This window comes from Nicotiana tabacum, chromosome 6, assembly GCF_000715075.1.
Source record: "Nicotiana tabacum cultivar K326 chromosome 6, ASM71507v2, whole genome shotgun sequence".
NCBI classification, from domain to species: Eukaryota; Viridiplantae; Streptophyta; class Magnoliopsida; order Solanales; family Solanaceae; genus Nicotiana; species Nicotiana tabacum.
In genome coordinates, this window is record NC_134085.1 from 153,911,960 (window position 1) to 153,923,184 (window position 11,225).

Here is an 11,225-nt window from a genome sequence, read left to right on the forward strand (position 1 = left end):
TTAATTATTGGTTTCAGTTTTGTTAGTGTTAAATTGTTAGTGTTAATCTCTAGTTTGTTGAGATTTCAGTCAGTCGTCTTAGTTAAATTAGGTGTTTAAAACAGTTAAAGTCATGTTAGTCTAAATTGAAATTGGTTTTGCTGTTGAATCTGTTGTTAATTTGCTTAGGCGTGTTTTAAGTAGTTTAAATGTTTCCGATAAAGTTCATGTTTGCCTAGGTTTCATTATGAAGTTGGTTCGTCTTAAGATTGTTTTCAAACCTTAAAGTTGTTCAATGTTTTTGGGCTTGTGAGTCTGTTTTGTTCCGATTGGTGCTATTTGTTTTTATTGGTCTTGTTTGTCAATCTTTAGGGATCTGTAGGGGGCTAATTGTAAGTATGAAAACTTAAAGGAGTCATAAGGGTTAGGCACGGACTGTAATAAGCAGGCTGTCTAGGGTCAATTTAGGGATTTGAGGTGTGAGGGAATCATTTATTGTTAGCATAGAAGGTTCTAAAGGATAAGATAAGAGTTGAGGGTTTTAGATATTTTTTTCTAGAAGGTTAAAAAGGGTCAAAATAACCAAGAAATAAGGGGTAAAAAAGGGAATTGGTTAGCTGTACTAGGGCTGCCTTAGGCATGCCTATATATGATCTTTTTCCCTTCATTTTCAAGCAGCTGAAAATACTCTAAAAAAATACTGAAAAGCAAAACGGCTGAGAGAAGTTATTTTGAAAACACATTGGGATTTCTGCATCTTTTGGGATGAGAATTGATTCTGAATTTGCTCTCTAATCTTGAGTTTCAACTGGAATTCAAAAAGTTTCATAGAACTCTTGTGTTATCTGGGTGAAGATGAAATTGCTGGATTTTTGGGAGCTGTTTGACTTAGTTTTACTTCTGATCTCTGATGTACCTGTTAGCTTGGTGCTACTTTAAGCTGATTCTCAAAGTTCTCTGTTTATCTTTACTGCAATTAGGTATTTCCTCAGCTGTAATGACTACTGAAGTGCAGAAGTTAATGAAGAATATTTTATTTGGATTTCAGTTTGCACATGGCCTTTGAGTTGTTCATTCTTCTATTTTTACTCTGTCCCTCTCATCTCTTTCTTATCATGTGTAAATTTGATGTGTTAACCCCTCACCCACTGGATTATCTATTGACAAACACTTAATGATTCATGTTTTAGATGTGTTTTGTAATAGTTAAGTTTGAAGCCATGAGAAAATCAGCATGTTTTTCTTGTTTCTTTTGCTGGATTAGAGTTTAATTGGACCTATGTTTGATGCCTTAGTATTTTTTAGGGTTTGTTTGGTTCTTTCGTGACTGTGATGCAGAGCTAATGGTTAACCTTTGGTTTCTTAGAGGTATGAATGTTGGTGAAAGGATATATTTGAACTTAGTGTTAAAGGGTTTAAAGAATTAATCTATTATTGTCTTGGGGTCCAATATTTTGGATGTTGAACAAAGTTGAGTCTATTTTAATGATTGTACTTTTGAATTCATGAGAAGTTTGGCTAAAAGTCGGGAATTCTGCTACATTTTAAGTGGTGAGACAAACTGTGTGTGAGCTCTAACTTCGGGTACTGCTTCATCACTATAGCAACGTGATTTGGCCTTGAAATATGCTTTGCATTTTGTTTAAAACCTTGCAAGAATTGTCTGTTTAATCTCCAGATTCTTACAAAAATGTGATTGGCTTCAAGTAATATGAACTATGCAACTGGGCCTTTGTCGTTGGCCCAGTTATGCCAAATACCCCTTGCCGAATATGTTGCATTCTGGGTTGCGTGTTGAGTCCAGTTGCCTTTGCGTTTTTCATGAAAGCTTTCAGGGGACATTTGAGCCTATTTGCACTTTCCAGCCCTGGTCCCTCGAGTAATTAAACACATGGTCTTATACAACACAAGCTCATTAATTATTAAGCTTAGACCAAACCTTAATTTGGGATAAATCTGAACTCATCTAGACCTTTTAATTAATTATGCTTACTAATTATTTGAGGTGCTTCATACGCAAATAAAATCCATAATGTATGGCCCTGACATAAATACAAAATTAGTATAGAAAATGCCCTGAACTTGCATAGTTTGCTTTAGGTGCATTAATTAAATAATTGTCATAGTTACGGGTACGGTTCCCGTGACATAGTTGTGATGCCTAATTTCTAAAATCTGGGGGTACATTTATGTGACCTGGACACAAATTAATTTTGTTAATACAATAAACATGTCATGGATCGTGGGTACGGTTCCCGTGACATGATTCACAATGTGTAATTAAAATAATTATTTGTGTGACAATTGGATTATTAAAAGCGTTTTAGAAGGGATAAAATGCACATAGGTTTCAAAGATGTTTTAAAATCAAATAAATAAGCCAATAATAATAGTTGAGCGACCGTGCTAAAACCACGGTACCCTGGAATGTCTAACACCTTCTCCTGGATTAACAGAATTTGTTACCCGGATTTTTATGTTCGCGGACTGTAAAACAGAGTCAATCTTTCCTCGATCCGAAATTAGGACTGGTGACTTGGGACACCATAAATTATCTCAAGTGGCGACTCTGAATTTAATAAAAATAATCTCGTTTTGATTGTCACTTAAATTGGAAAAAACTCTCTTATACCCTATTGGGGGTAGTGAAAAGGAGGTGTGACAAGCTAAAAGGTACAATATGAAAACACCTACTACAATTGAACAATAAATAAAAGACAAACACTTGGAACTGGTTCTTCTATTTGGTTCAAGTAGCTTCAGGTTTGCACGCTTGAATTACACACAAAGTACTTGCAAAATTGCCTTGCTATTTTGCTCTCAATTCACGTTTAACTTCTGCTTATATGCGTTACCTGTAAAAGAGAACAAAACTGATATTTATGGATTTATTAAATAGAGATTAACTAGAATTATGATGCTACTCTTCCTTAGTGAAAGAGTTCTAGTTGATCTCAACCTCTAACTCTATCCTTCTCTTAAACCGTGTTCTCTTTGTGTAATGAGTCTTTCTCCTTATCCAATATGCAACCTTTTCGATCAGGATCAGGAGATATCACTTCTAGTAAGTTAGGTTTATCTCCTTCACGTGAATCTCACATGCTTGAGTTGGCCATATCTGTGCTTTACTAGGATGGACTTGGTCCATATCTGAGTTCGTTTGTCAATCTTCAAAACTCTCCTTTACTTGGACCAACAAATTTCCCCTTTTCGATGATGACAAACTCTGTGCTTTTCACTTACTTAGGCCCTATCAGAACTCAGCTTATTCATCAATGTAAAGTTAGAAATTTTGTTACTTATCATCAAGGACTAGGTTCATTCGGTTATAAACATCACTTATTCAGAATATAAAGCACAGTATCTCTTCCCACTTTTGGCATCATCGAAAAGTTACATAAACGCAGTGTGATTCCCAGAATTTTAACAATTACTCATGGCCACTAGGGCAACTACAAGTGCAATCATGATTTATCATCAGTAATCAACCAAATATATTCAAACTATCAACGAAATATAAACAATCAACAAGAGAAAAAACAACAAACTTCGTTGATAGAGAATATGATTCTGCCACAATCCACAAAAAGAAACAAAAATAGTCAAAACATGAGCAAAACAAGAAAAATCCCTAATCTGAATCACTAAAAGGTCTAGACAAGGTGAAAGGTAAAGAACTTAAGGCTTGGAAGAACTAGAAGGTTGGGTTTTGGCTTGGAGAAGGTGCAACATGTCTTGAAGAATGCCATCATTCTTCTCCTTTTCCTTTGTGAGCTCAATTCTGAGAGCATCTCTCTCAGATTCAACCTCTGCTAAATGAGCCTTCATCCTAGCTATCTCAGCATCCTTTGCCCCACTCTCCTACACTAGAGTTCTGACCTTGCTATTGATAGGTATCTTTTTAGATGAACCAGGTTCATTGGGAATGGCATTGACCTCATAGTCACAAGCAATCAAAATGTTGATTCCAAAATAGTCTTTGCTTGTGGCCATCTCCCACTTCTTTAGTGGCACCTTGCAACGATCAAGAACAGTGGTGAGAATAAAACCATAAGGAGTGGCACGGGTCTTGGAGCCATTGATAACCCTGTCCAGTAGCTTGATAATAAATGCAGGCCAATTGATCTGCCTTCTATTTTCAAGACACTCCATCAAAACCAAATCCATGTAGTTAGCAATGTATCTTCTTTCCTGCCTAGACAGAAAACACTTGTTGACAAATTCAAACAAGACTTTGTGGCATGGCTTCATTTCACTCTTATGCACAACCTTGGCCTCATTCACTTCGGTGACATCACAGAATTTCCTGGTGATTGCAAGGGCATTAGGAAGGGAGTCCAAACTTGGCCATCTTGCCTCGTGTAGTCATCATACCTTTCAGAAGGGATGTCAAGGATTTCACCCAACTCTTTTGCATCAAACGTCACTTGAACCCCTTTCACCTGACTAGTAACTCTGCCATCCTTGACCTCTGCATTGGCCATAAACTCAATAACCTCATTTCTTGCTAGTCTACCATCCAACTAAAGGACCATGTCCTTCCAGCCCTGAGCAGCTAGAGTATCAACCAGTCGAACCATCCCTGGTTCCACAAATCCTTCAAAAGTCTACCCTTTAAGATTTTTCTTTTGCCAAACTTGGCCATTTTATCTTGTTCATAGTCAAATTCACCCTCTTCTTCACCACTCCAATCTTCTTCTTCAGAAATCTTAATTTGCTTGGCTTGCATAGTAGACCTTATTCTTTTAGCCAAAGAAGAAGGTTCAGCATCCTTCGAAACAGATGGAGACTTCTTTGAAGAAGTCTTGGTTTTCTTTTTCTTAGGGGTCTGAACCTCCATCCATAGTCACATGTTCATCTTGATAGACCGGGTCCATCACATCCACATCAACAGCCTCAATAGGCTCTACAACCTTAGCTTTCCCTTTGTCCATTCTTTTCTTCTTGCTTTCTGCCATAGCCTTTTGTAACTCATCCTCACTCTGCTTCAAGTTACTCCTTGTGGCCCTTCCTTTTGGTAGTTTTTGCAGTGCTGGGAGCTTTTGGTGTTGGGGTTCTCCTTTTCTTAGGGTTATAACTTGCACCCACTTTCTTCAGTCTGCTAGGGTCTCCTCAATAGATGAAACGGGTTCATCTACCTGTGAACTGAGATTGACCTGCCCTTTAGCAGCCTCCCATAAACCACTTCCCCCTGTTTTCTTGCTACTTTCTACCACATTTTCATGCTCAGCCCCACAAGTAGCCGGTCTAACCATTTCAAAAGTGGGTGAGGAATCAGCCACTTCGCTCCCTTTTCCCCTCACATTACTACTCACATCCTCACGCTCCTTTTCTTTTCCACTTTTATTTTTACCTCCTCTCCTTCTTAACTTAGAAATTTCCATATTCACAACAGACCCAACTAGAACAGAACGTACCTCATAAGGGGGATTTTGCCCTTTTTCAGAATCAGAAGACCCAGTTCCTTCCCCCTCACTCGCAGACTTGAAAGAATCATCAGAATTTTCAGAGTCTTGGGCTTGGCTAGCCTTTAATTTGGCATTTAATCTCTTTAAAAAAGCACCTATAGCCACAGTTTTGTGAGCAAGCATCTTTACTCGCCTTCTCCTAGGTTGGGGGGTTGTGCTAGGTTGAGGAGTAATGGGGAATCAGAAGGTGTAGGTGGTGGAGGAGTGCCTGGGTTATCTTGGGGGTTAGTCATTTTCTTTGGATTCAGTGAGAAAGGGGATGAGTGTGGAGAATTTTGGAAGCGAAGAGAAGAGAACAGAGAAAATTTTCGACGGTTATAGAAAATTTGGAGGAGTGGCAGTGGTGATGATGATGAATTTAAAGGAGAAGGTGTAATTAATATACAACTACAGCTTTTAGTAGTCAAATAGGAGTCTAATCACCCTAAAATTTCAGTTTGAATAGACGGTTAGGCTTTCCTAGAATCTAGGCATTTTAACACGATGAGGATTCTAGTTTAGGACGGAACTGGTTCAAACTCAACAGGATAGGTTTTTCTGAAGGTCTTGAACATAGGTAGGACTCTGCTCATGAATTAAATATTAATATTTCTAATTGTCTAGAGTGTAGAAAACATACCTCGTTATTCAGATGAACCAGTACTGATGAACCAGGTTCTTCACTAAGAATCCTCTTGATCATGCCTCAATTTACAAAAATAGAGAAAATTTTGTTAGAGATCAGTGAGTCATATCAACACATGTCACAGGAGTACACTATTTACAGTATGAAACTGAGCAAAGATTAATCTAGATATTTACACAAGTTCCAGATTTTCTGACCAATTTTTTTTTCGTTTTTTTTTAATTTTGCATTCTGAACTGGTCCCATTAGGTGATCTTAATCATCTCTAATTCTAACATGTTCCTTTCAAAGTGTTCTCTACTCAATGCTTTTGTGAATATGTCAGTAATATGTTTATCAATAACAAAAAATTCTATAGAGATCAATCATTTCTCATAGTTGTCCCTCAAAAAATGGTGTCTAACATCTATATGATTAGTTCTCTTATGATGAATCGGGTTATTAGTCATACTAATAGCACTAGTGTTATCACAGAAAATAGGGATGCAACAAACTTCAATACCAAAATCCATCAACTGCTGTTTGATCCACAGTAATTGAGCACAACAGGAAGCAGCAACAACATACTCGGCTTCAGCAGTAGATAGAGCCACTCAATTTTGCTTTTTAGTAGCCCATGACACAAGACATGAACCATGGAAGTGTGCCATACCTGAGGTGCTCTTCTTATCCACAAGAAAACCTGCATAGTCAGCATCAACATATCATACTAGGTTAAAGTTACTACCTTTTGGATACCAAAGGCAAAGGCCAATAGTGCCTTTCAAGTATCTCAATATTCTCTTGATAGTAGTCAAGTGGGATTCCTTTGGATTTGCTTGAAATCTAGCACAAAGCCCTACACTGAAAACAATTTCAGGTCTGCTAGCAGTAAGATACAAAAGTGAACCAATCATACCCCTATACAACTTCTGATCAACAGATGAACCAGGTTCATCTATGTCCCATTTTGTGGTTGTTGCAATAGGAGTGTCTATTTCCTTTGATTCCTCTATTTTAAACTTCTTAATCAACTCTTTTGCATATTTCTGCTGATGGATCATGGTTCCATTTGAGTTTTGTTTAATTTGTAAGCCTAAGAAGAAATTAAGCTTACCCATCATACTCATTTCAAATTCACTTCCCATAAGTTTAGCAAATTCCTTAGTTTTTCAGTGATTGCCCCAAAAATTATGTCATCAATATATATCTGTACTACAAGAAGATCCTTACCTTTTTCCCTTAATAATAGAGTGCTATCAATTTTACCTCTCTTGTATCCATGTTCAAGCAAGAACTTGGATAGTCATTCATACCATGCTCTAGGAGCCTACTTGAGTCTATAGAGTGCCTTGTCTAGTTTGTATACATGATTTGGACACTCCTTGCTTTCAAAATCGGGAGGTTGTTTGACAAAAACTTCTTCCTTTAAGTAGCCATTTAGAAAGGCACTCTTGACGTCTATCTAGTGAAGAGTGAATTCTATGTATTGTTACGACCCTAAACCCGGACCCGGTCGTGATGGCACCTCTCGCAAAGACATGGCCAGCCGACACTTCTTATTTTAGTATTCAACAGTTAAGCAGTAAGAAACAATCTAAAGCATGATAAAATAATCCAAGGTTTAAGAAGATGATAGTATAATATGTGGAATACAACCTAACACAACCCGATACCGGGCTGTCACCAGTCATGAGCATCTAAACAAAACGGAATACTCCAAATCAAACTACAGAGTTTAATACAGAAAACTAAGAACATGAAGAAGTAAGATAGGGAAGAGCTCCGGGCTGCGAATGCCAATAGCTACCTAGAGACTCCTCGGAGCCGCCTGAGCCGAAAATGATTAACACTCGGGAGCGGGGCCAGATATGCCTAAATCTGCACAGAGGGTACAGGGAGTAAAGTGAGTACTCCAACTCAGTGAGTAATAATCATAAATAAAGAATAAAAGCAGGAAATCACGTAAGGCACAAAAGCATGCTATAATGAAGCAGTAAAACCATTAAAACAGTAAACCAGTGAAAGATAGGTAAAAATCCTTTAACTCAAATTTAACTTCATGAAAAGCCTTTTTCAACAATTAAGCATGGTAATTTACAGGAAATTAAGAAAAGATAAACACACAAAGGTTCGCCCCTCGGGCACCGTATCAACAAATCCACCCCTGGCAACATCTTAGAACAGTACCAACCCATCGGGCAACATCTCAGAACAATACCAGCCCCCGGGCTCAATCTCACATCATAATGGGTACCCGCGCTCACTAGGGGTGTGCAGACTCCTAGAGGGGCCCCGTACGGCCCAAGCGCAATATCAAACTATCTCGTTGCATCATCACTAGGCTCTCGGCATCATATCAATCAAGCCACCTCGTGGCATACATAACTCAGGCCCTTGGCCTCATAATCAATATCAAATGTTTCTCAAAATATAGGCCATCGGCCTTACTCAGTCAAAATCCTCACAAGCCACTCGGGCAATAGTAAAACATGATTCTCAGCCCAAAATATCATTTAAAAATCATTTAAGTGTTAAAACAGAGTAAACATGGTTGAGCATGGCTGAATACGAAAATAGTAAAATATATCAGGACTAAGTTCAAGTATAAAGTCAAAATAGTGAGGAAATATCAATAAAAGCCCCCGAAGGGTTCAAATAGTTTGCACAAAGCCCAAATATGGCATTCAGCCAAAATAATAATGATAGCAATAGATTTCAATCAAATATGCGGTAAAATAGTCATTCGGGATGGACTAAGTCACAATCCCCAATAGTGCACGACCCCACGCTCGTCATCTAGCATGTGCGTCACTTTAGTATAGCACAACGATGTGCAATCTGGGGTTTCATATCCTCAGAACATCATTTACAATCATTGCTCACCTTAATCCGGTCAAATCTCTAGCTCGCGATACCTTTGCCCTTCGAATCGGCCTCTACTCGCGTCGAATCTATCCAAAATCAGAATGAGGACGTCAAAATATGCTAAGGGAACGAAGCCCAATCAAAATAATCAATTTACAACATAAATTCCAAAATTACCAAATCCCTACCCCCCAGGCCCACATCTCAGAATTCGATAATTTTTATATCAATAGATTCCTTATCTCCCCACGAGTTCATACATACCAAGAACACTGAAATCGGAGTCCAAATAACCCCTCAAATTCTCATTTTAAAGTCTCTTAATCTCAAGCCCTAATTCCTCAATTTTTGGCTTAGATTCCATGATTTATTAGGTAGATTTCACAATAGAATCGAGTTTTAAGTCCAAGAATCTTACCTCCAAGTGATTCCCCTTGAATCCCCCTTCAATCTTCTTCAAAAAGCTCCAAAAACGACCAACAATGGAAGAAATAAACCCCAAAACCGTGGACAAAGACAAGTATTTAAACATTCTGCCCAGTCCTTAATTTCTTCTTCGTGAACGCGGTCAACGCCTTGCGTTCGTGAAGCACAAAAATGACTTTGACCAAAAATCCTCTTACGCGAACGCGACATGCCCATCGCGAACACAATGGTTCCTCAGACTTACTCTTTGTGAATGCACTCCCTCTCTCACGAACGCGATGAACAACTCGACCTCAAACCCAGCTGACCAATATCCTCTACGCGAACGCGCTCCCCTTCTCGCGAACGCGACGCACAAACATCCAGCCCTTCACGAATGCGTAGCCTTCCTCGCAAGCGCGAAGGCTTAAATTTCACCTTCCTCAACTGACCCTTCGCGAATGCGATGGTCCACTAGCGAACACGAAGAGTAAAATACCTGCAACAGCTGAAACCAAAATCTACAATTTTCTTCAACTTAAAATGATCTGTTGAACCCTCCGAAACTCACCCGAGGACCCTGGGACCTCAACCAAAGGCACCAACATATCCCAAAACCTTATTCAAACTTGTACCAAATCTTTAAAACACCTCAATCAACATCAAATCAACCAAAAACATATCGGATTCAAGCCTAAGTTTCCAAATCTTCCGAATTCCGCTTTTGATCAAAAACCCAACCAAACCACATTTGAATGACCTAAAATTTTGCACACACATCCCAAATGACATAGCGGAGCTACTTCAACTCTCGGAATTACATTCCCCTATATCAAAATCTAGCCTACCAACCAGATATCGCCAAAATATCAACTTCGCCAATTCAAGCCTAAATCTACTCCGAACGTCCAAAACTCATTCTGATCGCGCTCCTAAGCCCCAAATCACCTACCGAAGCTATCCAAACCATCGGAACTCATATCCGATCCCTCTAACACATAAGTCAACCTCCAGTTGACTTTTCCAACTTAAGCTTCCTCAAAAGAGACTAAGTGCCTCAAACCTTACCAAAATCATTCCGGATTCGATCCGACCAACCCGATACCACATAATACGGATAAACAAAGCACACGGATAAACAAAGCATAACAAAGAAGAAATGGGAAAAACTGAGTGGTAACTCTTGAGACGACTGGCTGGGTCATCACATGTATGCATCAAAGGCTATAAGGAGTCTTATTGATTCCAACCTTGCAACCTGAGAAAAGGTCTCATCATAGTCTATGCCTTCCTCCTGGCTATAAACTTGAACCACCAATCTTGCCTTGTTCCTTGTAACAGTTCCATCTTCATCAAGTTTATTTTTGAAGACCCATTTAGTGCCAATTATTGATTTGTCCTTGGGTCTTGGAACCAGATGCCAAACTTGACTCCTTTCAAACTGATTGAGTTCATCTTACATTGAATTTACCCAGTCTGTATCCTGCAAAGCCTCAGCAATATTTTTAGGTTCAATAAGAGATAAGAAAGCATCAAAAGCACACTAATTCTTTAATTGAGATCTAATTTTAATTCTAGAGGTTAGATTAGTAATTATGTTCTCAATGGGATGAGAACTTTGATACTTGTAAGGTTTCATGACCAACTGGTTTATGTTTGATGTTTCTCCCATGTTCTGTTGTTGAGGAATAGGCTCCTGGACAGGTTCTATTTGGGAATTAGATTCAGTTCTTCTTTGTTTAGTTCCCCCTATCAGGTTTGCCTGGATGGAAGAACATGTTCCTTCTTCTGGTGCAGCTTCAGCTTGGGTTGTGACTTCATTTAAACCTTTTACCAGTTGAATGGCTTCATCTTCATGTTCCCGTCTCTCAGAAAAATGTTAGTTTCATCAAAAACTACAT